The sequence below is a fragment of the Giraffa tippelskirchi genome, chromosome 6 (assembly GCF_054371585.1).
Source record: "Giraffa tippelskirchi isolate mGirTip1 chromosome 6, T2T-mGirTip1v1.2.pri, whole genome shotgun sequence".
Taxonomy (NCBI): Eukaryota; Metazoa; Chordata; class Mammalia; order Artiodactyla; family Giraffidae; genus Giraffa; species Giraffa tippelskirchi.
This window is the reverse complement of record NC_137280.1, coordinates 122406540-122433832: the sequence shown is the minus strand read 5'-3', so window position 1 is coordinate 122433832 and position 27293 is coordinate 122406540. Positions and strand designations below refer to the sequence as shown.

The 27293-nt window shown below is 40.6% G+C and overlaps 1 protein-coding gene and 1 pseudogene across 8 annotated transcripts in view; one reads left to right on the top strand and one right to left on the bottom strand.

The window, feature by feature from the left end:
- KLHL3 (kelch like family member 3) overlaps positions 1-27293 on the top strand; it is a 289234-nt gene that overhangs the window by 72899 nt on the left and 189042 nt on the right. The window lies entirely within an intron of this gene.
- Positions 25080-26896, bottom strand: LOC145509384 (neuropeptide Y receptor type 6-like; annotated as a pseudogene).

Sequence of the window (27293 nt, the reverse complement as noted above, 5' to 3'; positions counted from 1 at the left end):
TCACATGCATTTATAATTATGTTTTTTCCTTATTTTCCTCTGTTCATCACTAGGCAACAAAGTCTTAATCAAAGGATTATCACAGTGCTCTACTCGTTTGGTGAATGTGCTCTACTCGCTTTGGGAGTGAATGAATGAATGAACCTAAAAGAATGCCTATGGTAGTGTAAGGTTTAGGCACTGGGCTTTATAATTCCATATCAAAGAAGTTATGGTTGCCTTGAAGTAACTGGAAACTCAGATTAATTTTAGGCTATTCCTATATGCCAATTGGTAAATCATATAACCTGAGCATTGCTTTCAGTGAGCATGACATCATTATGAGATGAGCCAATTGGGCTTCCCATGAAAACTTACAAGGAGATTTTGTCTGAGCCACGAATTTTATGAGTCTAAACCAGGGACAGAGTGGTGCTCCCAGTAGTTCTTTCTGATTTCTGGATGTTGTGGCTCCCTTGCCTGGGATCCATTTGGTGCTCAGCATTTAGCTATAAATAAGTCTTGAACCCCAATGTCTAGCCTGGTGTTGGGGAGCAGAAGGAGGGAGGCCAGCTGGAGAGGCTAGGGACATTAACAAGAATGTGAAAACCGGAAAGGAAGACAGGAATCCAGTCTTATTTGCTTGCTTTTTTCTGTAGACATGCAGCCTGATCGTAGCCTTTGGCCAGTTGTGTCTGCAGAAGAAATTGAGCTTTCCTTTTCCCAAGCCTCCCTCTCTCAAAACCTAAACCTGAGAGAGGGGGCTAAGATGGCGGAGGAATAGGACGGGGAGACCACTCTCTCCTCCACAAATTTATCGAAAGAACATCTGAACGCTGACCAAACTTCACAAAACTACTTCTGAAGGCTGGCTGAGGACGTCAGGCTTCCACAAAAACTGCGCATTATCTTCAAAAGAGGTAGGAGAAATTATAAAAGATAAAAAGAGAGACAAAAGAGTTAGGGACGGAGACCCGTCCCGGGGAGGGAGTCGTAAAAGAGGAGGAATTTCCAAGCACCAGGAAACCCTCTCACCGGCGGGTGTGGGGGAGGATTTTTTATCTCGGAGGGCAACGTAACTGGGAGGAAAAAATAAATAAAATCCACAGATTACGTGCCTAAAGCAACTCCCAGCAAAGAACCCCAGACGCTCGCATCATCCGCCACCAGCAAGTGGGGGCTGAACGGAGAGGAGCGGGCGGCATTGCCTAGGGTAAGGACCGGGCCCGAGTGCCCCGAGGGCAATCTGAGGGAGCTAACGTGAGATAGTAACCTAAACTGTGGGACAGCGAGAGAGAGAGAGAACTATCCCGCGAAAAGCCCAACTCTAAGGCACTGCCGGCCCGCTCACAGAACAAAGGACTGAGCGATACCAGAGGAGAGCTAGCCGGCTGCGGACCGCCCCATCCCCCGCCGGACACAGCGGGCAGGCGGGGCCCGCCAGAGCCGGAAAGGGGCAAACTCCGCTCCAGAGAGGGCACCCCCTACCAAACTGCAAACAGGCTCCCAGTTTCTAAGCAAAGACTGCCTGAGATCCCGGAGGGTCGACAGCCGCCGGGAGGGTCGCAGCCAGAGACCAGCTCCCCAGAACCGACACAAAGCACACCGGAGCCGGGCGCGCCCGTAAACCGAGGCGGGGACCAGGGAGGTGATAAGCCGCACCGCCCCAACAGGGGAGAGCGCCCTCGCCAAACTCCTGGCAGCTCCGACCGGGAACGGCACAAGCCGCGGGCGAAACCGAGTCTGCGCCTTTGTGGAGTAACCGGGAGCCTGAACCTGAGCGGCTTAGACCTGGGAAGTGCACGCAGCTCAGGGCCCGCTCCCCGGCCGAGTAACCTGAAGCCTGAGCAGGGTAGACGGGGAAAGCACACACGCCGTGAGCGGGGGCGAACCCAGTGCGGCCGAGACACTGCGAGCTTACCACACACACGCCAGAATTGCAGTGTTCCTTCCTCCCCACAGCACGATTGAACAAGCGAACCTAAAGAGATCACCTCCACCGCTTTGTTGCAGGGCGGAAATTAGATACTGAAGAGATCTCCAAACAGAAGCCAAATAAACAGAGGGAAGCGCTTTGGAAGGAACAGGCCAACAGATTAAGATCCCTGTAGTTAATACCGACTGCATTGAAAAGGACCTATAGATCTTGAAAAGTATAAGCAGGAATAAGGATCTATCTAAAACTGAGCAGATCCCACACTGCTCACAACAGCTCCAGAGAAAGTCCGGGATATATATATTTTTTACTATTTTTTTTTTTTTTAATTAAAAAAAAAAATTTTTTTTTTCTCTTCTTTCCTTTTTCTTCAAGTCCTCTATTACACCTTTAACTTTCATTTTCATAACCCACTATTAACTTGCAAAAAAAAAACCCTATTTTTGAAGCAAACTACATACATATATCTTATACCTTTTGTGTTTTCTTTTTTTTAATGTTTTTTTTCCTGTTCTACATTTTTTTACTGTTTCCTTTTTTTACTGTTTTACTGTTTTTTTTTTCTTTTTACACTGTTTCCTTTTTTTCTTTTTTTTCTTTTTTTTTTTTAGATTGTAAGTTTTATAAGAGTCTAACCTCTACTCTAGATTTTTAATCTTTGTTTTACATATTTGATATCAACTTTGTACATTTAAGAACCCAATCTTTAGGACCCATTTTTACTCAGGAGTGTGATCACTGGCCTGATTACTCTCTCCCCCTATTGATGCTCTTTCTTCTCCCCCAGGGAACCTCTATCTCCCACCCTCCTCCTTCTCTTCTCAACCCAATTCTGTGAATCTCTGAGGGTGATCTGGGTGCCGGAGAACACTTGAGGAACAGGATACTGCCCAGATCTCTCTCTCCCCTCTTGATTCCTCCCTTTCTACTCATGCTCACCTCTATTACCTTCCTCCCCCCTCTCTATGTATCTCTGTGAACCACTCTGAGGGTTCCAAACTGTGGAAAGCACAGAGGGAAGTGCTTACTGGCTAGATTGCTCTCTCCACATTTGAATTCCCCTCTTCCCCTCCTGGTTACCTCAACCCCCCCCCCCCCCCACCTCATCTCTCCATGTAACTCAGTGAACCTTTCTGGGTATCCCTCACTGTGGAGAATCTTTTCACCATTAACCTAAAAGTTTTATTATTGAGGCTGTATGGAAGGAGAAGTCTTCAGGCTACTGCAAGAATAAGACTGAAAGCCAGGGGAAACATTAATTAATAAGAGACCATCCAATAGCCTCCATAAATTCACTGAAACCAAGCTCCACCCAAGAGACAATAAGTTCCAGAGCAAGACATACCACGCAAATTCTCCAGCAACGCAGGAACATAGACCTGAGCATCAATATACAGGCTGCCCAGAGGCACACCAAATCCATAGACATCTCAAAAATTAATACTGGTCACTCCATTGCACTCTAGAGAGCAGAAATTCAGCTCCACCCACCAGAACACCGACACAAGCTCCCCCAACCAGGAAGCCTTGACAAGCCAACTGTCCAACCCCAACCGCAGTGAGGAACCTCCACAACAAAGAGGAACTTCATACTACCAGAATACAGAAGGGCCACGCCTAACACAGCAATCTAAACAAGATGAAAAGGCAGAGAAATACTCAGCAAGTAAAGGAAAATGAGAAATGCCCACAAAGCCAAACAAAAGAGGAGGAGATAGGGAATCTATCTGAAAAAGAATTTAGAATAAGGATAATAAAAATGATCCAAAATCTTGAAAGCAAAATGGAGTTACAAATAAATAGCCTGGAGACAAAGATTGAGAAGATGCAAGAAATGTTTATCAAGGACTTAGAAGAAATAAAAAGGAATCAATATAGAATGAATAATGAAATAAAGGAGATAAAAGACACTCTGGAGGGAACCAACAGTAGAATAACGGAGGCAGAAGATAGGATAAGTGAGGTAGAAGATAGAATGATGGAAATAAACGAAGCAGAGAGGAAAAAAGAAAAAAGAATCAAAAGAAATGAGGAAAACCTCCGGGACCTCTGGGACAATATGAAACGCCCCAACATTCGAATCATAGGAGTCCCAGAAGAAGAAGATAAAAGGAAAGGCCATGAAAAAATACTCGAGGAGATAATAGTTGAGAATTTCCCTAAATTGAGGAAAGAAATAGTCACAGAAGTCCAAGAAACCCAGAGAGTTCCAAACAGGATAAACCCAAGGCGAAACACCCCAAGACACATATTAATCAAATTAACAAAGATCAAACACAAAGAACAAATATTAAAAGCAGCAAGGGAAAAACAACAAATAACACACAAGGGGATCCCCATAAGGATAACAGCTGATCTTTCAATAGAAACCCTTCAGGCTAGAAGGGAATGGCAGGACATACTTAAAGTAATGAAAGAGAATAATCTACAACCCAGATTACTGTACCCAGCAAGGATCTCATTCAGATATGAAGGAGAATTCAAAAGCTTTACAGACAAGCAAGAGCTGAGGGAATTCAGCACCACCAAACCAGCTCTCCAGCAAATGCTAAAGGATCTTCTCTAAACAGGAAACACAGAAAGGATGTTTCAACACGAACTCAAAACAACAAAGTAAATGGCAACGGGATCATACTTATCAATAATTACCTTAAATGTAAATGGGTTGAATGCCCCAACCAAAAGACAAAGGGTTGCTGAATGGATACAAAAACAAGACCCCTATATATGCTGTCTACAAGAGACCCACCTCAAAACTAGAGACACACACAGGCTGAAAGTGAAAGGATGGAAAAACATATTCCATGCAAACGGAGACCAAAAGAAAGCAGGAGTCGCAATACTCATTTCAGATAAAATAGACTTTAAAATAAAGGATGTGAAAAGGGACAAAGAAGGACACTACATAAAGATCAAAGGATCAATTCAAGAAGAAGACGTAACAATCATAAATATATATGCACCCAACATAGGAGCACCACAATATATAAGGCAAATACTAACAAGTATGAAAGGGGAAATTAACAATAACACAATAATAGTGGGAGACTTTAATACTCCACTCACTCATATGGATAGATCAACTAAACAGAAAATTAACAAGGAAACACAAACTTTAAATGATACAATAGACAAATTAGATTTAATTGATATTTACAGGAGTTTCCACCCCAAAACAATCAATTTTACCTTTTTCTCAAGTGCACATGGAACTTTCTCCAGGATAGATCACATCCTGGGCCATAAATCTAGCCTTGGTAAATTCAAAAAAATTGAAATCATCCCAGCCATCTTCTCTGACCACAATGCAGTAAGATTAGACCTCAATTACAGGAAAAAAACTATTAAAAGTTCCAACATATGGAGGCTAAACAACACGCTTCTGAATAACCAACAAATCACAGAAGAAATCAAAAAAGAAATAAAATTATGCATAGAAACGAATGAAAATGAAAACACAACAACCCAAAACCTATGGGACACTGTAAAAGCAATACTAAGGGGAAGGTTCATAGCAATACAGGCGTACCTCAAGAAACAAGAAAAAAATCAAATAAATCAACTAACTCTACACCTAAAGCAACTAGAGAAGGAAGAAATGAAAAACCCCAGGGTCAGTAGAAGGAAAGAAATCTTAAAAATTAGGGCAGAAATAAATGCAAAAGAAACAAAAGAGACCATAGCAAAAATCAACAAAACTAAAAGCTGGTTTTTCGAGAAGATAAACAAAATTGATAAGCCATTAGCCAGACTCATCAAGAAACAAAGGGAGAAGAATCAGATCAACAAAATTAGAAATGAAAATGGAGAGATCACAACAGACTCCACAGAAATACAAAGGATCATAAGAGACTACTACCAACAGCTATATGCCAATAAAATGGACAACTTGGAAGAAATGGACAAATTCTTAGAAAAGTATAACTTTCCAAAATTGAACCATGAAGAAATAGAAGATCTTAACAGACCCATCACAAGCACGGAAATCGAAACTGTAATCAGAAATCTTCCAGCAAACAAAAGCCCAGGACCAGACGGCTTCACAGCGGAATTCTACCAAAAATTTAGAGAAGAGCTAACACCTATCCTACTCAAACTCTTCCAGAAAATTGCAGAAGATGGTAAACTTCCAAACTCATTCTATGAGGCCACCATCACCCTAATTCCAAAACCAGACAAAGATGTCACAAAAAAGGAAAACTACAGGCCAATATCACTGATGAACATAGATGCAAAAATCCTTAATAAAATTCTAGCAAACAGAATCCAACATCATATTAAAAAGATCATACATCATGACCAAGTGGGCTTTATCCCAGGAATGCAAGGTTTTTTTAACATCCGCAAATCAATCAATGTAATACACCACATTAACAAATTGAAAGAAAAAAACCATATGGTTATCTCAATAGATGCAGAAAAAGCCTTTGACAAAATTCAGCATCCATTTCTGATTAAAACCCTCCAGAAAGCAGGAATAGAAGGAACATATCTCAACATAATAAAAGCTATATATGACAAACCCACAGCAAACATTATCCTCAATGGTGAAAAATTGAAAGCATTTCCCCTAAAGTCAGGAACAAGGCAAGGATGCCCACTTTCACCACTACTATTCAACATAGTTTTGGAAGTTTTGGCCACAGCAATCAGAGCTGAAAAAGAAATAAAAGGAATACAGATAGGAAAAGAAGAAGTAAAACTCTCACTGTTTGCAGATGACATGATCCTCTACATAGAAAACCCTAAAGACTCTACTAGAAAATTACTAGAGTTGATCAATGAATATAGTAAAGTTGCAGGATATAAAATTAACACACAGAAATCCCTTGCATTCCTATACTCCAATAATGAGAAAACAGAAAGAGAAATTAAGGAAACAATACCATTCACCATTGCAACAAAAAGAATAAAATATTTAGGAATATATCTACCTAAAGAAACAAAAGACTTATATATAGAAAACTATAAAACACTGATGAAAGAAATCAAAGAGGACACAAACAGATGGAGAAATATACCGTGTTCATGGATTGGAAGAATTAATATAGTGAAAATGAGTATACTACCCAAAGCAATCTATAGATTCAATGCAATCCCTATCAAGCTACCAATGGTATTTTTCACAGAACTGGAACAAATCATCTCACAATTTGTATGGAAATATAAGAAACCTCGAATAGCCAAAGCAATCTTGAGGAAGAAGAATGGAACTGGAGGAATCAACCTGCCTGACTTCAGGCTCTACTACAAAGCCACAGTCATCAAGACAGTATGGTACTGGCACAAAGATAGAAATATAGATCAATGGAACAAAATAGAAAGCCCAGAGATAAACCCACGCACATATGGACACCTTATCTTCGACAGAGGAGGCAAGAATATACAATGGAGAAAAGACAATCTCTTTAACAAGTGGTGCTGGGAAAACTGGTCAACCACTTGTAAAAGAATGAAACTAGAACACTTCCTAACACCGTACACAAAAATAAACTCAAAATGGATTAAAGATCTAAACGTAAGACCAGAAACAATAAAACTCCTGGAGGAAAACATAGGCAAAACACTCTCCGACATAAATCACAGCAGGATCCTCCATGACCCACCTCCCAGAATATTGGAAATAAAAGCAAAAATAAACAAATGGGACCTAATTAAAATTAAAAGCTTTTGCACAACAAAGGAAACTATAAACAAGGTGAAAAGACAGCCTTCAGAATGGGAGAAAATAATAGCAAACGAAGCAACAGACAAACAATTAATCTCAAAAATATACAAGCAACTCCTGCAGCTGAATTCCCGAAAAATAAACGACCCAATCAAAAAATGGGCCAAAGAACTAAACAGACATTTCTCCAAAGAAGACATACAGATGGCTAACAAACACATGAAAAGATGCTCAACATCACTCATTATTAGAGAAATGCAAATCAAAACCACAATGAGGTATCATTTCACACCAGTCAGAATGGCTGCTATCCAAAAGTCTACAAGCAATAAATGCTGGAGAGGGTGTGGAGAAAAGGGAACCCTCTTACACTGTTGGTGGGAATGCAAACTAGTACAGCCACTATGGAGAACAGTGTGGAGATTCCTTAAAAAACTGGGAATAGAACTGCCATATGACCCAGCAATCCCACTGCTGGGCATATACACCGAGGAAACCAGAATTGAAAGAGACGCGTATACCCCAATGTTCATCGCAGCACTGTTTACAATAGCCAGGACATGGAAGCAACCTAGATGTCCATCAGCAGACGAATGGATAAGGAAGCTGTGGTACATATACACAATGGAATATTACTCAGCCATTAAAAAAAATACATTTGAATCGGTTCTACTGAGATGGATGAAACTGGAGCCCATTATACAGAGTGAAGTAAGCCAGAAAGAAAAACAACAATACAGTATACTAATGCATATATATGGAATTTGAAAGATGGTAACGATAACCCTATATGCGAGACAGAATAAGAGACACAGATGCATGGAACAATTTTATAGACTCTGAGGGAGAAGGTGAGGGTGGGACGATCTGGGAGAATAGCATTGAAACATGTATATTATCATATGTGAAACAGAACACCATTCCATGTTCGATGCATGTGACAAGGGCTCAGGGCCGGGGCAATGGGATGATCCAGAAGGATGGGATGGGGAGGGAGGTGGGTGGGGGGTCCAGGAAGGGGAACACATGTAAACCCATGGCTGATTCATGTCAATGTATGGCAAAAACTATTACAATATTGTAAAGTAATTAGCCCCCAACTAAAATAAATAAATTTATAAAAAACAAAACAAAACAAAACAAAACAAAACCTAAACCTGTTTCATCGTCACTCCCTGGGTGGCGCTAGTGGTTAAAAAAAAACCTGCCTGCCAGTACAGGAGACATGAATTCAATCCCTGGGTCGGGAAGATCCCCTCTGGAGAAGGATGACAGCCCACTCCAGTGTTCTTGCCTGGAGAATCCCATGGACAAAAGAGCCTGGCAGGTTATAGTCCACAGAGTTGCAAAGAGTTGGACACAACTGACGTGACTTAGCACAGAACATACCTAAACCTGTTTCATCCCTGCCCCTACATAGTAGTGAATGAATTGCCTCATTTAGAGTCAGGAGATGTGTGTTCAAGTCTTGACTGCCAATTACTGTGACTCCAGGTAAATCACATTGTCTGGTAAAGTGGTGTTATACCTCCTTCCTGTCACTCCACATAGTTACTGGGAGAATAAAATGAATCATAGGGTTGAAAGTATTTTGTAGGTCATCAAGCTCTGTGTAATTGTAAAGGAGAAAGAAGATGTGGTTTCTTGAGGGCATTTTAAACTAAGGAGTCCAGATTGAGTAAATCTTTCTGAGCTGTCCAGTGTACCACAAGGTGGCAGCAGGAGCCTGTCTTAGCGCCTGTCCTTAGCAAAGGGGAAAAAAGGGGAAGATTTGGATGCCGCTTTGCCCTTTTCTGCAAAGTTGAAGAAGAGGATTTATTCCTTTATCACTGCCTAAATTTCTAAATCCTTCCAAGTCCATATTAAATAATTTCTCAGAGGGCTTGTATCCCCCCCCCTTTTTTTTTTGTTCTTGGCCACACCATGTGTGTGACCAGGGATGAAACCTATGCCTCCTGCAGTGGAAGCACAGCATACTAACCACTGGACCACCAGGGAGTTCCCTGACTTGCATTCTTAAAGTGAAATCCCAGGGCACTTTCCTTCCTCCTTGTTGAAGTTAAACCAGCCCTAATAGGTTTCAGTTAATGGTTGCAAATCTGTTCTGGGCTTTGGGCTTTCATACAACTGTCCCCCCACCCCCACGTCTGCTAGGGATGGCACTGCTGTAGACTCCAAACTCATTCTAATTTTCATCCTTGAGTCAGCTCTAGTGGACCTGGAAAACCATCTAATCCAGCTGCTCATTTTGCAGAAGAGGAAACTGAGGCACAGAGAGGGAAATAATTTGTCCAAGATGAAATAAATGATCAGTTTATTGAAGAGTGAAAACTTCAATCCCAATTGCTTCCTGTGGGTTCAGTCTCTTTATAAATGTGAATATTTTCCAGTTGTTTTGGGAGGCTCAAAGCAGCTTTTGTCTCTCCAAGTGGTGAGAATTTTGAGTACTTTCTGAGGTAAAGGGAAATAGGAAATCTCATAGTAGCAAACATTTGAAAAAATCTTTGGAAGAAGAATTGCCATAAACACCTGTTTTAGGAATCCCCAACTATCTGAAAGGTAGGCCTTAGAAACTCTCAAGTACGCATGCTTGAAGGACTATGACACATAATGCCTCTGGAGAAAGAAAATCATTTTAAAGGATACATTTTAGTCTATGGGCTTTCATGTTAGGCTTACTTTCCCAGTTATATTCTTCTCAGAGCCATATGTTAAAAGACAGTTCTCAGTATCCTCTGAGTTATGGAAAAAGGCAGGAATGAGGGAAGCCAGCCTTAACCATTTGCTACCTATAAAGGGCATTCTCTGTACACAGAAAATCTACATAAAGTTAGCAGGGAGGTAGAACAAAATAATGTGGATTAAGAGTCTAACAGATATTGATTCAAAGCCTGCCCCAGTTACTTACCTTTATAGGCAATTTTCATTAAGTCTCAGTTTTCTTATCTATACAGTAGATATAATAATATCTACCTTATTAGCTGTGTAACCTTGGACAAGTTCTTTAATCTCTGTGTACTCACTCCAGTATTTTTTCCAGAATGATTCCATGGACAGAGAAGCCTGGTAAGCTACAGTCCATGGGGTCGCAGAAAGTTGGACATGACTGAGCGACTGAGAAACTGAGCATGCACTCACCTCCATTATATCGTCTATTAAAATGGGGATAACAGTAAAGTGAAAAGCCCTACTTCATAGGTTTTATAATGCTTAATGACTAATAAATTATTATCTACAACCATGCATGGCACATAATCAACAGTTTGGAAAGTATTAGTTATCACTGTTCTTTTTATTAATGCTACCACCATACAGGGTGTTGCAATGATTAAATTAGTGTATGTAAAGGTTTTCTAAAAAGAGAATGGGTGCTCAATAAGATGGTATTTATTTTTATTTATATGTGAAAGATCCTCTGGAGAAAGAAATGGCAACCCACCTAGTAGTCTTGCCTGGAGAATCCCATGGACAGAGGAGCCTGGTGGGCTACAGGTCATGGGGTTGCAAAAAGTTGGTCATGACTGAGCAAGTGAGCTTGCACATGCAGCATATGAAAGCCTGTCTTGACAAATATATTCTTCCTGTACATTTCTCTCCTTATTCTTCTCTTCTTTCTTGGGCCTTAGCAGAAGCTTGGATTCACCCCTAGGGTGTAGGGTGGAAGAGTTGTAGAACTATGTTTCAGATGGAGAGGTGAAGCAGAAGGAGGAAGAAGGGATAAACTAAGAGATCTGTACAATCTGTTCATCATCTCCGTGGGTGTTATGCTATCTGCACAGGTTTTCCCACATCCGCCTCTTAGCCTACCTACAGAGACCTTCTCCTGAGAAGGCTGTGAGTGGTGACTGAGCAGGAGAAAGCTGATCTGGAAGCTTTGACACTTAAATTCATGGTCAGCAGAATTTCCAGTGGCTCTGACCCTGGTGTTCACAGAACTGCTTTGAAGGCTCACTATGGAGGAATAAACCAGCTCATCCAGCTCTGTTTCATGTGACGTTTCTATGTGAATTTAAGAATCCTCAATCATTAATCACTGAAGTCAGCTTAGGTAGGCAATAAATATTGTTATAATGCAGTTTACTTCAAAAATCTTTCTCAACAGAAGTCAGGGGCCAGCGTGCTCAATTAAGTTCTGCCACTCACAAGCTGTGTGGTAGACAACAAGTCACTTCCCTCCTTGAGCTTCATTCCTCCCAGCAGATTGTTCCAGCCCTAATGTTCCCAAGTCCTGAGATGAAGGAATGTAGAAGAATGTTCCCAATTTGGGGGTTGAGAATTCTAGAGAGAGAGAGGGAAGAGAGTTAACTCTGATCCATGCTTTACCTTTTGGTTCCTCACACTATCAGAGGCCGCCCTTGTTTCCTCCCCTCCGGCAGAGGATGGTGACAGTGCAGTATGTTCATGAAATTGCTTTCAAGCTTCCTCTCTTGAGGCTGTAAGTGCTTTGAGAACCTGGTTTCATTTGTCTCTGCCCTGTCCTGTGCCTGCCGTGGTTCTTGCTATAAAGTAGATGCTTAATAAATGTTTGCTGACTTGAAATGGAGTGAATACTTCGTATTCTTAAAAAATGTTTTGACGTATATCAACATACAATAAATTACATACGTTTAAAGTGTGTAATTTGATAAGTTTTGACACACAGTGTGTCTGTGAAACCATTAGTGCAGTCAAGACAATTAACATATCCATCACCCCCCAAAGTTTTCTCACGTCTCCATGTGTAAAACCTCTTTTTTATCCTGTATCTTCAAACAACCACTGATTGGCTGTCGGTGTAGTTTAGTTTGCATTCTCTAGAGTTTTATATAAATGGTATGCAGTATGTACTCTTTGTTTGGGGGGAGGGTGTATCTTTTTTCATTCAGTGTAATTATTTTAAGATCCATCCGTATTGTAGCCTGTATTAATTGTTCATTCTTCTTTATTGCCAAGTAGTATCCGTTATATAAATATACTGCATTTGTTTGTTTATTCATCTGTCGACATTGGATTGTTTCTGATTTTTGGCTATTTAATGTAAAGCTGCTGTGAACATTCATGTATAAATCTTTGCATGGATGAATGCTTTTATTTCTATTAGGTAAACACTTAGGAGTGGAATGGCTGCATCAAATGGTAGTTGTCTGTTTAACATTTTAGATCCCACCAACAGTTTATAAGGATTCAATTCCTCTACATCCTTGCTGCTCTTTGTGTGGGTCACTCTTTTTAATTTTAGCCCTTCTAACAGATGTGTAGTGTTAGTATCATGTGGCTTTCGTTTAAATTTTCCTAATGACTAATGAGCACAGGCATCTTTTCATGTGTTTGTCATCTATATATCTTCTTTGTGAAACGTCTCTTCGGTTTTTCTGCCCATTTGAAAAACTGGGTTGCTTTCCTGTTATTGAATTTTGAGAGTTCCTTGTATATTTTCAGCAGAAAGTCTTACATCAGGTATGTGCTTTGCAAATATTTTCTCCCAGTTTGGCTTGCCTTTTCATCCTCTTATCAGTGCCTTTCAAGAACAGAAGTTTTAAATTTTGATACAGTCTAGTTTATCAATTTGTTCTTTAAAGGAACACGTTTTTAGTGTTGTATCTAAGAAATCTTTGTCTAACCTAGGTTCTTAATTTTTTCCCTTGTTTTCTTCTGTAAGTTTTAGAACTTCATTTTACATTTAGGTCTACGATCAATTTGACTTTTTATATGGAATAAGGTATTGAATCACTGTTCTTTTTTGCATATGAACATCCAGTTGTCCCAGCCATTTGTTGAAAAGTAACTTTATGTATAATTTTTTCAGATTAAAAAAAATCTCTGTTAATCCAGATCATTCCATTTTACAGATAAGAAAACAGACTTAGAGAAGTGACTTGCCCAAGGCCACATCGTCAATTAGAGTAGATGTAGAGCCAAACCCGAGTCTTCTGATTCCCAGTCCATTAGTTTATTTGCTATACTGTCTTTTTACTCTACCCTCTAAGGATGCTGTTCTTCTCTTCCCAGACCTCATACTCTTTTTGTTCTCCCCTCACTCCCTCTGCTTCAGTCTTCTTGGCGGTCCTTGAGTCCACCAGGTGTACTCCTGCTTTAGGGCCCTTACAACTTATTCTGCTCTCTCCCTAGACTCTCTTCACTCAGCTGTCTGCATGTCTTACTTCCTTACTTCTTTGAAGTCTTTTTCAAATGTCACCTCAGTAAAACCTTCCCAAACCACATATTTAAAATTTTGTAACCCCTTCCTCCAACAACCTACATGCCCTTTCCCTGCCATACTCTGTCATCAGGTTATGAAGCCAGGTCTCATGGAGTGACAAGACTTTGCTTGTCAGAGTGATACCAAGGCCATGGCTGAGTGAAGGTGGAAAGTCTCTTTCTATGTGCCCAGGGTTGAGGAAGGATACCGAAAGCAGTGTGGAACGGTCTGCTTTTTTTTCTCCCATCATCTTTAGGAAGTTAGATTCCTCCATAGATTTTTTAGCCCAACTCTCTGATTTGTGGGCTGACTCTGACTGGCGTGAATTTGTAGAAGAGTGCCCTCCTCCAGGTTTAAGTAGGTGTCAGAAATTTTAATGTTTCAGCTATTTCTTCAGTCCCTATTTGTGCCTGGAACCATGCATGTATTATCTTGAATCCTCACAACAATCGTATAAGGCAGGAATTATTCTCTATCTTATATGTTTAACTCCAGGGTCAGAGATGTTAAAGCTTATCTCATTTCACACAGCTGATAAGTGGTAGGATCAGAATTCAAACCCATGCCTGAATGGCTCAAAACTTTTTATACTATGCTTTGAAAATGTGTTTCCCCTTTCCTGTCCATCCCTTTCCACCTGGGAGCAATATCATCAAGTAACAACTGAAGCATGGAGGTGAATATTCCAGTGCCATTTCTACATCTCTTGTGAAAAGGAAGGGAGCAGGAATCTTTGTCCATAGATGGCAGAACTGAGGTGGCACAGAGGGGTTAGTGACATGCTTAGGGCTACAGATAAGTCCTTGGAAGAGCTGAGGTGGGAGTCTCAGGAATCCTGGCATCCAGGGGAATTGTTTGACAGTCCATGTCCCACCAACATCAGAGACAATTTTATTGTAAGTCTGAATGTACAAGCAAGTAGCTGCTTCTTGTGGCCTTTCAGGAGGATGAGTAAATATCTGAGATCTGTGACCTGTTTCCCACCAGCTGCTCTGAGGAGGAATTGAAGTCCCTCCACACAGTACTGTAGGTTTAGGTTCCACTGAATCATTGACTCATGAGCTATATCCCAGACTCATTCTAACAGATTTTTTATAGATGCCCAGCATTTTATTATGCTCCAGAGTTAGATTTAACTTCAGTTTCTAAGAGCTCCTAGTGGAAGCTCTTTTAGAAACAGCTCTGAAATCCTGTTTTGTAATTTCTTTCTCAACTCCCTGGAATCAGAGAGCAAGAGTATTTTTTTTTTAAGAAGACATATGAAGAAGCAGGGGATTTGCCTGAAAACTTTGATGAAGTTTTCTGTGATTACAGCAGACATGATTTAGCTTCTACTTATCTCTCTCTAGGAGCCCCTAATGCTACTGCTGAAGTTCCTCATCAGTTTGAGATGCTGAGAGCATGCTTATTCTGTGTAGTAAGGTGCATGGGTACCATTAGGACACCCATTCCCCTGGAAAATTTTCATCTGAATGGACTGGCCAGGCCTAATGGTATAGAAGTCTGAGCTGCTGGTTAGTGTCAGTCAGGGATGCCAGGCTTCAGCTACAGCTTTGCAAATTTTCCAATCTGTATAGTCTTTGTCAGTGATCATGTATCCTCTCAGTGTCCTTGGGGAGCTAGGGAATTAGATCCTGATGAAAAGGCACGGTCCCACTCTGTCTCTTTCTAAACTCTTACCGTGTTGTAATTGTTTGGCTTACAGTGCATTCCTCAAGAGGAGGGACCCAGTCTTAGTCATTTCTTTATGACCAATGTCTGGCAGAGAACTGGATAGATACTCATTAAATGCTAGTTGAATGATGAATGAAAGATGATAGAATTTTAAGCTGGACAGGTTAGGATTTACTACTGTGTGACTTTAGACAACTGTTTAACACTTTCTTGATTTGTAAACTGGAGTAACATCTACCTTCAAGAATGTTATTTTGGGGGTGGGATTAAGTGAGTTAATGAGTGGAGAAACAGAATGGCCCTCTGGACAGCTTAGAACACAGAATCACAGAATTACAAAGCAACTAAGAGCATAACCAGCCTCATCTCTGCCTGGCTAAATCCTAATCACCCTTTGGATCTTAGTTTTAACATTTCTTCAAGGAAGATTCCCTTATCTACTTCCTGTTGCCACTGTGTCCCAGATGAAATTAGTTCCTTTTGCTAACTGCCCTCTTAATGTTATATTTTCTCTGTTATATCACTTCTCACAATTTACCTTTTTAAAAAAGTATTGTCTTTGATTGTAAATTTCAGGAGAGTAAGGAACTATGTCAGTCTTGTTCGTTATTGTATTTCATCAGTTAGTAGATGCTTCTTAAATGTTTATTCAATGAGTGATGCATTTGACAGATGAGGAAACTTGAAACTTGGAAAGGATAAGCAATTGCCCAAACTCCAAGTTAGGCCCATGTCTTTTAACTTCTTGTACCACATCTGCCTCATGTACAGTTACTTTGGATTCTTAGTTGTTTTTTTTAAGGTTTTTACCCTTTCTTACCCATTTGAAAAAAATTATACAAATAATGCATGTTCATAGTAGACTATTATAAATTATAGATAAGCAAATTGGCCAAAAGAAAGAGAGGGGAAGGGAGGTTAGAAGGCAAGATGGAACAAAGAAGATAGATCACCCAAAAGTCTTATCACCTGGAGATAAACACTTTTAACATTTTGGAGTATTCCCTTTCAGACATTTTTCTAAGTGCTGTTCACAAATGTGTGTGCACACACGTGCACATATTAAAATATTTGTTTTTTAAAAAGACTTCTTTATTTATTTTTGGCTGCACCTGGTCTTAGTCGTGGCACGTGGGCTTAGTTGCCCCGTAGCATGTGGGATCTTAGTTCCCTGACCAGGGATTGAACCTGCATCCCCTGCATTGGAAGGCAGATTCTTAGCCACTGGACTACCAGGGAAGTCCCTGTCTTTGTTCTTAAATTGAGAAACTTTGAAGGGAATAGAAAGATGTAACCTTGAATCTTTAGGGGATGACTGACTGGTGACTGTCTAGGAGTCAGGGACTCCTGCTGTTGTTAAAAAGACAGAGGGCATCTCCTGGGACCCCTGGATGACGAAGACTGCCTCCAAATCAGTAACGCAATAACTTTTGTTTTTGAGTTTTATGTTCCCTTAGAGAAGAAGATGGAGAAGGACATGGCAACCCACTCCAGTATTCTTGCCTAGAGAATCCCATGGACAGAGAAGCCTGGTGGGCTGCCATCTGTGGGGTCGCACAGAGTTGGACACAACTGAAGCGACTTAGCATGCATGCATGCATTGGAGAGGGAAATGGCAGCCCACTCCAGTATTCTTGCCTGGAGAATCCCAGGGATGGAGGAACCTGGTGGGCTGCCATCTGTGGGGTCGCACAGAGTCGGACACAACTGAAGCGACTTAGCAGCAGCAGCAGCAGCAGAGAAGAACAATGTGGCTCATTGAAAAAGACAAAGTTCTGCCCTCCCTTGGCCTTTTATAGAGAATATGGTTTTTCTTCTAGTAGAGTCATAAAGAGGCCCACTGTCCTAGAGGCTGGTTGCCCTGGAAGACTGGCCTTTCATTTCTAAGAGCTGTTTGCTCAAAGAACTTTGCCAGCCTAGTTAATTGGAAGTTAATAGGGTATTTTCTTCCACCTTTAGGATCTTCTCAGTTAGCTGATTCTTTTTGGTACAACTTGTATAGACAAGTAACACATGGGCCATAAAAACCCACCTTGCCCTTGAGGTTTCCCTGGAACCATGATTTTTATGTTTATTCTCCTGTTCGTGCAGGTTTTTTGAGCACTGGCTCTTGTGTTTCAGATAGAAGTTCGACATTCTGTTTCTTTAAGTACTGAGTTCCAGGAATACAGGCTCCACTTAACTATTCAGGTCCACACACCACTTCCAAGCAAAGGTTTGTTACACCCTGATTTATTCTGTCGATACATCTGCAGTTTGCAAATACTGATAGAACTCCTACTTTGTGCCAGAGTCTATGCTTGGTACTAGAGCCCCTACTGTGAATAAGACCCAGTCTCTTCCTTCTGCAAGCTCATGTCTTGCAGATGTAAACAGGCCTTCATCATTCTGCATGGTAGCTCTCTATACATAGAGTACTACGAGAGCAGTGACTAGGGGATTGTCACAGGCCTGGGGGGCTAGAGGAGATTTTCGAAAAACATTTAAGCTGAGACCCAAAGCACTGCAGTTTATTGATATTACAATAGTCTGTGTAATGAGGCTTATGTCTTTACACTCTCATTGGATAATTAATAAAACATAGGTTTGAGAACATTCAGGCATTCAATAATTTGTGAGTAATGACTGCCTACCTTGTATTTTAAGACATATTTTTTAAAATCTATATTAAATGCTTTCCTTGCCTGTTGTTGTTTGCTAAGTCATGTCTGACTCTTTGGGACCCCATGGACTACAGCATGACAGGTTCCTCTGTCCTCCACTATCTCCCAGAGTTTGCTCAAATTCATGTCCATTGAGTTGGTGATGCTATCTAACCATCTCATCCTCTACCACCTCCTTCTCCTTTTGCCTTCAGTTTTTCCCAGCATTAGGGTCTTTTTTTTTGCCTAGTCCTGTCTTAAATACTCTGAGTGTGGGACTGGTATGGAAGGAATAAAAAATGTAGATCAAAGTCTCTGAAAGTTCACAGTCTAGTTTAGAAGGACAGATTTCTCTACCTAAAATTATAGGATCACAGAAAACAGTCAGTGACCAGATGGAAGATGGATGCATGCCTATCACCAGTACCACACATCCTTTTACTTCTCCCACAGGGCAAATACCATCCCAACATCAACAAGGAGTTTTATTTGGGCACAGAAACAGGGGCAAGTGCCTTCCTTAACCCACTGGAAATTCTCATCTTCTTATTTCTCTGGTTTATTGCGTGAGCACATTTATTGCATAGATGACTTCAGGGAGGATTTTAGGAATTCCTGGGCTTATTATTGAATACTTCTCCTTGACCCCTCTTCTAGAATACTTCCTCTTTTCTTCCCCAGTATATTCTCACTTAGGGCTTCCCAGGTGGTGTTAGTGATAAAGAACCCACCTGCCAATGCAGGAGACATAAGAGATGCAAATTCGATCCCTGGGTAGGGAAGATCTCCTGGAGAAGGGCATGGCAATCCACTCCAGTATTCTTGCCTGGAAAATCCTATGGACAGAAGAGCCTGGCAGGCTACAGTCTATGTGGTTGCAAAGAGGCTGACACAACTGAAGCGACTTAGCATACACACACACATATCCTCACTTATGGGTGTAAAGATAAAGTGAGTCCTTCTTTGATATCAACTCTGCCTTCATTTACTCTTAACTTTTGTTTTGGCAGTTTTCTACCTAGACATAAGGAAAGCCTTCAAAACCAAGACATGAAATTACTCCTCTGGTATATTGTAAACTCTTTAAAGCCTCAACTAGATTGTAAACTCTTAAAGCTGTGTCTTACACTTGTTCTGTACCTAACACACTGCTAAAGACATGGTGAGGACTTAAAATATTTTTTTGATTTATTATTCTACAAAAACAAAGCTTATAGGAAGAGAGGTTGACTTTTTACTGGGCTGATGAATTATATACTGTTCCTCATGAGTACTGAGTAAGGAGCAGCTTCTTTAAATTGAAGCCTCCGTAATCAACTATACTCCAGTATAAAATAAAAATTAAATAAAAAGTAATGACTATAAAAAAGGAAATACTAAAAGCAACAAAATGGAAAGGCAGCCTATAGAATGGGAGAAAATATTCATACACACACAAAAATGCAGCCTCATGCTTGTTGCTCTGTCAAGTTATTTACACCTTTTTCGGAATATTACATTTCCATTGTTGAAAAATATACACCGTATTTTACACCCACATTTGGGTGTTCTTTATGTTGAATCATTTATGTTGTTGATTCTCTGTTAGAAATTGTCTGGGAGATCTTTAGAAGCAGTCAGACAGAAAACCTATGGGACTCTGGCAGGATGTGTTAGCATTTGTCATTCAGCTCTGGTTCAGTAGGCTGATATGTGCATCCCACTAATAGTCATGTTTTCTGGAAACTTTTAAAGATAAGATAAATTACTGTCAATCCAAAATGATTTGAGATCAGGAGACAGGAACAGATACTTGGAGCACTGGCTAGAGGGAGCTGTTTTTGCACGTCTATCAGGCAAACACCATCAGGTTTAAGTATCAGATGGATTCCTGGTAAGGAGAATACAGGCACATCTGGCAACAGGGAGAGAGGTAAATGAGAAAATGAGGTCTTATTTCATTCACCAAGTGGTTCAACCGAAGGCCAGTTGGTTTGCACCATCCACAAATACTGCAGAAACAGTATGGTGGACTTTCCTGAAATCTTTGTTTACTCTCAAAAATATGTTTTGTCTCCACTGTGGCCCCACAACACTTGGTTTTATTCTGATTATATCTTCCTAAGTAGCTACTTATAGACCTGTGCTCTCCCACTTGTCAGAAGTGTAAGTCCTTTACAAGTAAAGGCATGCATTAAAACTAGTTAATTCACTACTTTATGAGATAAAAATAAACCGAAGAAAGACTATTATTATTTTTAATTAAAATTTATTTTATTTTGGAGTATAATTGATTAACAATGATGTGTTAGTTACAGGTGTACGGCAAAGTGATTCAGTTATACCCATACTGACCCATTCTTTTCAAATTGTTTTCCCATTTAGGTTATTATAGAATATTGAGCTGAGTTCCCTGTGGTATAAATAGGTCCTTGTTGGTTATCATTTTAAATATAGTAATGTGTACATGTCAATCCCAAACTCCAAATCTGTCCCCTCCCTTTCCCCCGGTAACCATGAATTCATTATGTAAGTCTATGTTTCTGTTTTGTAAATAAATTCATTTGTATACATGATATCATACAATATTTATCTTTCTCTGTCTGGCTTACTTCACTTAGTATGATAGTCTCCAGGTCCATCCATGTCACTGCAAATGGCCTTATAAGAAAGACTACTGTTGATATCATTAGTGACTTTTGTTTCATTAAAGTGCAAGAAAATATCCAAAGTAAAGACAGAATGGACTTTAAGAGATGGAAATTGTTCTTATCATGGAGCCAAAATGGACACTATAATATTTAGTAACAGACTGGAGATCTCTTTTGAGAGCTTGGGGTGGGGTGCTGGGGTTAGAAAAGCCAGGGTGTTTGTGTTTAGCAAGGAGAGATAAGAAAGCCTTCCTCAGCGATCAATGCAAAGAAATAGACGAAAACAACAGATTGGGAAAGACTAGAGATCTCTTCAAGAAAATTAGAGATACCAAGGGAACATTTCATGCAAAGATCGATAAAGGACAGAAATGGTATGGACCTAACAGAAGCAGAAGATATTAAGAAGAGGTGACGAGAATACACAGAAGAACTGTACAAAAAAGATCTTCACGACCCAGCTAATCACGATGGTGTGATCACTCACCTAGAGCCAGACATCCTGGAATGTGAAGTCAAGTGGGCCTTAGAAAGCATCACTACGAACAAAGCTAATGGAGGTGATGGAATTCCAGTTGAGCTATTTCAAATCCTGAAAGATGATGCTGTGAAAGTGCTGCACTCGATATGCCAGCAAATTTGGAAAACTCAGCAGTGGCCACAGGACTGGAAAAGGTCAGTTTTCGTTCCAATCCCAAAGAAAGGCAATGCCAAAGAATGCTCAAACTACCGCACAATTGCACTCATCTCACATGCTAGTAAAGTAATGTTCAAAATTCTCCAAGCCAGGCTTCAGCAATACGTGAACCATGAACTTCCAGATGTTCAAGCTGGTTTTAGAAAAGGCAGAGGAACCAGAGATCAAATTGCCAATATCCGCTGGATCATTGAAAAAGCAAGAGAATTCCAGAAAAACATCTATTTCTGCTTTATTGACTATGCCAAAGCCTTTTTCTGTGTGGATCACAATAAACTGTGGAAAATTCTGAAAGAGATGGGAATACCAGACCATCTGACCTGTCTCTTGAGAAACCTGTATGCAGGTCAGGAAGCAACAGTTAGAACTGGACATGGAACAACAGACTGGTTCCAAATAGGAAAAGGAGTACGTCAAGGCTGTATATTGTCACCCTGCTTATTTAACTTATATGCAGAGTACATCATGAGAAACGCTGGGCTGGAAGAAACACAAGCTGGAATCAAGGTTGCCAGGAGAAATATCAATAACCTCAGATACGCAGATGACACCACCCTTATGGCAGAAAGTGAAGAAGAACTAAAGAGCCTCTTGATGACCGTGAAAGCTGCTGCTGCTGCTGCTAAGTCGCTTCAGTCGTGTCCAACTCTGTGCGACCCCATAGACGGCAGCCCACCAGGTTCCCCCATCCCCGGGATTCTCCAGGCAAGAATACTGGAGTGGGTTGCCATTTCCTTCTCCAATGCATGAAAGTGAAAAGTGAAAGTGAAGTCGCTCAGTCGTGTCCGACTCTTCGCGACCCTACGGACTGCAGCTTACCAGGCTCCTCCGTCCATGGGGTTTCCCAGGCAAGAGTCCTGGAGTGGGGTGCCATTGCCTTCTCTGACCGTGAAAGAGGAGAGTGAAAAAGTTGGCTTAAAGCTCAACATTCAGAAAACGAAGATCATGGCATCTGGTCCCATCACTTCGTGGGAAATAGATGGGGAAACAGTGGAAACAGTGTCAGACTTTATTTTTGGGGGCTCCAAAATCACTGCTGATGGTTATTGCAGCCATGAAATTAAAAGACACTTACTCCTTGGAAGGAAGATTATGGCCAACCTAGATAGCATATTTAAAAGCAGAGACATTACTTTGCCAACAAAAGTCCGTCTAGTCAAGGCTATAGTTTTTCCAGTGGTCGTGTATGGATGTGAGAGTTGGACGGTGAAGAAAGCTGAGCGCCGCAGAATTGATGCTTTTGAACTGTGGTATTGGAGAAGACTCTTGAGAGTCTCTTGGACTGCAAGGAGATCCAATCAATCCATCCTAAAAGAGATCAATCCTGGGTGTTCATTGGAAGGACTGATGTTGAAGCTGAAACTCCAATACTTTGGCCACCTCATGTGAAGAGTTGACTCATTGGAAAAGACCCTAATGCTTGGTAGGATTGGGGGCGGGAGGAGAAGGGGACGACAGAGGATGGGATGGTTGGATGACATCACTGACTCAATGGACATGGGTTTGGGTGGACTCTGGGAGTTGGTGATGGACAGAGCGGCCTGGCGTACTGCAGTTCATGGGGTCGTAAAGAGTCAAACACGACTGAGCGACTGAACTGAACCGAACTGAAGGGAGAGGGTGATATCAGAGTTTGATGAAAACCCTTTCCTACTTTCGGTGGCTTGGTCTAAATCTTTTTAGTAATGGAAACTAGTTTCAACATATCTTTATAAGTAAAATATCACATTGGATCTTAATTATAGTCTTAACTACTGTTTATCAGAAGAGATAGAAATGGTATCTAGGGAGAGATGTTTTCTGGGCTAAGGGGCTACATCTGTACTTTTATGATTCTAAACTGACAGCGTTTAAGTTGGTTTTTAGATGAGAGCTTTTATTTGTAGCTAATACTGTGATGCATGCATGCTTGCGTGCTCAGTTGTGTCTGACTCTTTGCAACCCCATGCACTGTAGCCCACCAGGCTCCTCTTCTCCAGGCAAGAATACTAGAGTGGGTTGTCATTTCCTCCTCTAGGGGATCTTCCTGATCCAGAGGTTGAACCTGTGTCTCCTGCATTAGCAGGAGGATTCTTTACCACTGAGTTACCTGGAAAGCCCAATACTGTGATACTGTTACATTTTATTTCTTCTGGTTATCCTGCTGTGCTTTCTTGTTCATTTTCCCCAAAATGATGTAACAGAGAGACCAGAAATTCTGAAGACAAGGAAAAGCTAGATGAAGGGAAAAAACAGAGACAGAGGGAAGTAGAGGAGAGAGAGAGAAAAAAAAATTTTTTTCAGGAGGGATAATATGGAGGCTAATGTGGAAACAAAAGGGCTTCTCAGGTGGCACCAATGGTAAAGCACCCACCTACCGATGTAGGAGACATAAGAGGGTCAGGAAGATACCCTGGAGGAGGAAATGGCAACTCACTCCAGTATTCTTGCGTGGAGAATCCCATGGATAGAGGAGCCTGGCGGGCTACAGCCCATAGAGTTGCAAAGAGTCGGACATGACTGGCAATTTAGCACACATGCATGTGGAAACAAAAACTATACACACAGTAGAAAAATCACAGTTATTCAGAGAAACATGACCTTTTATTCAAAAGAAAGAAGATAATACATTGTGTGTTGCATTTTTAACATACAAATAAGGTGCAGCCCCAAGTTTAATAGCATAAGAAAGTATAAGGAATATGTATCCGAGGAAGAGATAAAACTGGTCATCATTTGTAAAAGTCACTGAGCTAATTTGACCAGTAGCTTTCTGTAGGGATGAGAGATGTTTTTTTAATGTTTAAATCATAAGCTATGCAAGAGGTTTTAAAAAATCTGGAGCTAACTATGTGTGTTACTGATGAAGTTCATCAGACTCAATGATAGACTTGTAATAACCCCTACTTAATATATATATAAAGAGTTAGAGATAAAAAGTCATTTTGTAATGAAAGCTCTATCTATATTGGTCATTAATAAGTTAGTTTAAAGCATAATTGGAGTGCTAAAGAGTTTGTGACCAATTCGAGTGGCACTGATAGCATTGTTAGTGAAGAAAATGTACTATTGCCATAAACTAGAGAATCTGACTCAGGCATGAGAATTAATTGTATTTAAAATACTTAGTTTAAATGTTAGGCAAAATCAACCATTCCTTCAACTTCCAATCCAAACTCAGTTATTTAGCTAGTTAGTCAATTATAATGAATCTTTCTGACATTGCTAATTAATTAAATGGTTAAAAGATACAATTTCTGTTTCTGAAAGTGGAATTGCTTCAACACTAAGGAGATATAGCATTGTTTTTAGTGGACATATCATTAGTAATAACTTTTGAGGATATTCCATTTAATAATAATATCTGGGAATTTTGTTCCCCAGCCATCAGTGTTCCTTGTCCCTCTTGCTTTCTTACTGTCTTTTTTTGCCACAAATGATGACAGCTGGGTGTGTGAGTTATTATTCTCCTAAGAGAATAGGGTGGAGAGAGAGGGTATGTATGTATATGTGTGTGTATGTTTGCAATGGGTAGATATATGAGACATATAGATCTGGCCTAAAGCAAAACTGGTTAGCATAAAATTACTCTTTTTTTTTTTTCAGTTCTGGCTTCCTTGGCATCTTGCCCAGCTCCAGTCATTACCTCTCCATCTCCCATATAAGAAGGCCTATGGCATTAAGTGTTACCAGTTCTTATACACTTGTTGATGTATGAGCTAATCTTAATGATCCCTTGTATTCATCTGTGTGCACACTGGAGGTGGTAATATTTTGATATCTTTCCTGAGGTGCAAAGCACCAGCAGTGGTGAATTATCAACACCATGTCCTTCTGGAAATTTTTGTTGAGAAAGCCATGGAAGAGAGGATTTATACATGTAGAAACCATAGCGGTCAAGTGGCATACTACAAATAACAGGTCATAGTGGCAGCTCATTGAATCTCATGGTACCAGTCAAAGATGACATTGAAAATGTTCACAAGAAGCCAGCAGACCCCAAAGGTTACCACAGTAGAAATCAACATCATGTTGATCCTCTTGTTTTCCTTGAGCCAGCTCTCACTTTCTCTCTTCTTGTCTATTTTCCCATTTCTCCTGCAGAGACAGGTAACAATCTTCAGGTAGCAGACAAGGATGAAGCTCAGAGGGACACAATATTGCAGCATAAACAGGGAGGTGGTAAAGAGGAGCTGATTCATTTTGGAGGGCTAGTTCTCCACACAGGCCACCCAGTGTGGGTAGAGGTCAGTGGGAAGAGAGAAGTTTCGGAAAGGCTCATTGGTGAGGTGGAAGAATAGGAGGAAGGGAATAGATAATAGAAGGGAAAATAGCCAGATCAATGTGATAGCCCAGTAGATGTGAGCTTCCCTGAGTTTCCAGCCCCAGGGGTTCATCAGTTCAGTTTAGTTCAGTTGCTCAGTTGTGTCCAACTCTTTGTGACCCCACGAAGTAATGTCTCTGCTTTTTAATATGCTGCCTAGGTTGGTCATAACTTTTCTTCCAAGGAGTAAGCGTCTTTTAATTTCATGGCTGCAGTCACCATCTGCTGTGATTTTGGAGCCCAAAAAATAAAGTCAGCCACTGTTTCCACTGTTTCCCCATCTATTTGCCATGAAGTGATGGGACCGGATGCCATGATCTTCGTTTTCTGAATGTTGAGCTTTAAGCCAACTTTTTCACTCTCCTCTTTCACTTCATCAAGAGGCTCTTTAGTTCCTGTTTGCTTTCTGCCATAAGCGTGGTGTCACCTGCATATCTGAGGTTATTGATATTTCTCCTGTCAATCTTGATTCCAGCTTGTGCTTCATCCAGCCCAGCATTTCTCATGATGTACTCTGCATATAAGTTAAAAGAGCAGGGTGACAATATACAGCGTTGACGTAATCCTTTTCCTGTTTGGAACCAGTGTGTTGTTCCGTGTCCAGTTCTAACTGTTGCTTCTTGACCTGCATACAGATTTCTCAAGAGGCAGGTCAAGTGGTCTGGTATTCCCATCTGTTTCAGAATTTTCCACAGTTTATTGTGATCCACACAGTCAAATGCTTTGGCATAGTCAATAAAGCAGAAATAGATGTTTTTCTGGAACTGGGGTTCATAGTCACCTGATATCTTTCAATAGCAATTAACACAAGTGAGAATATGGACACACAGATGGAGACACTCTGCACATAGGAGGTGACCTTACATGTGATGTCCCTAAATATCCAGTGATCCATCAGAGTGTAGATGATAGTAGAAGGAATACACATGAAACATACTGTGATATCAGAGAGGGAGAGATTGGCGATCATTATGTTGATGACATTCTGAACTTCTCTCTGCTTCTTAAAGATGATAGTAATGAGAGAGAGAGGTTTCCAAAAAAGTCCACAATTAAGACTACTGTAGAGACTATGAGTAATAGGAGCAAAGCTAGGAAAGGGAGCCTACAGGACTCAAAGTAGAAAAATGCAGAATTGTTGCTCTTTATATTGGTTTTATTAGATTGGATAGTTTAGGAAAAGTTTCATCATGTCAGGGTTTGTAAGAAGAGCTTCTTAAAGCTTGCTTGTATTATGGCTGGATATTTTGACCATCAATTCTTGGAAGGAACTTTGCTCTGAATCTTCCAAGGAGTAATTATTAGGATTTACTCTTCCTCTTTGTCTGCTTGATGGAAATGCATGAATGACTTGAGTAAGCTCTTGAATCTTAAAAAATTAGACAGAACCCAAAAAATTAATCCAAGTTCTTAATAACCTGGACAGTTCTGTAGGTGGAAGAGTGTCCCTGAGAGGAAATAGAGAGATATCCTTGCCTTTCTTTCATCTCAGGGTGTTTTATTTGTCCCAACAGTATAGCCTTTAGCGATAATGAGGAAGGGAATGTGACAGCATTCTGTTAACTGTATAAGGTAGCTCAAAGATA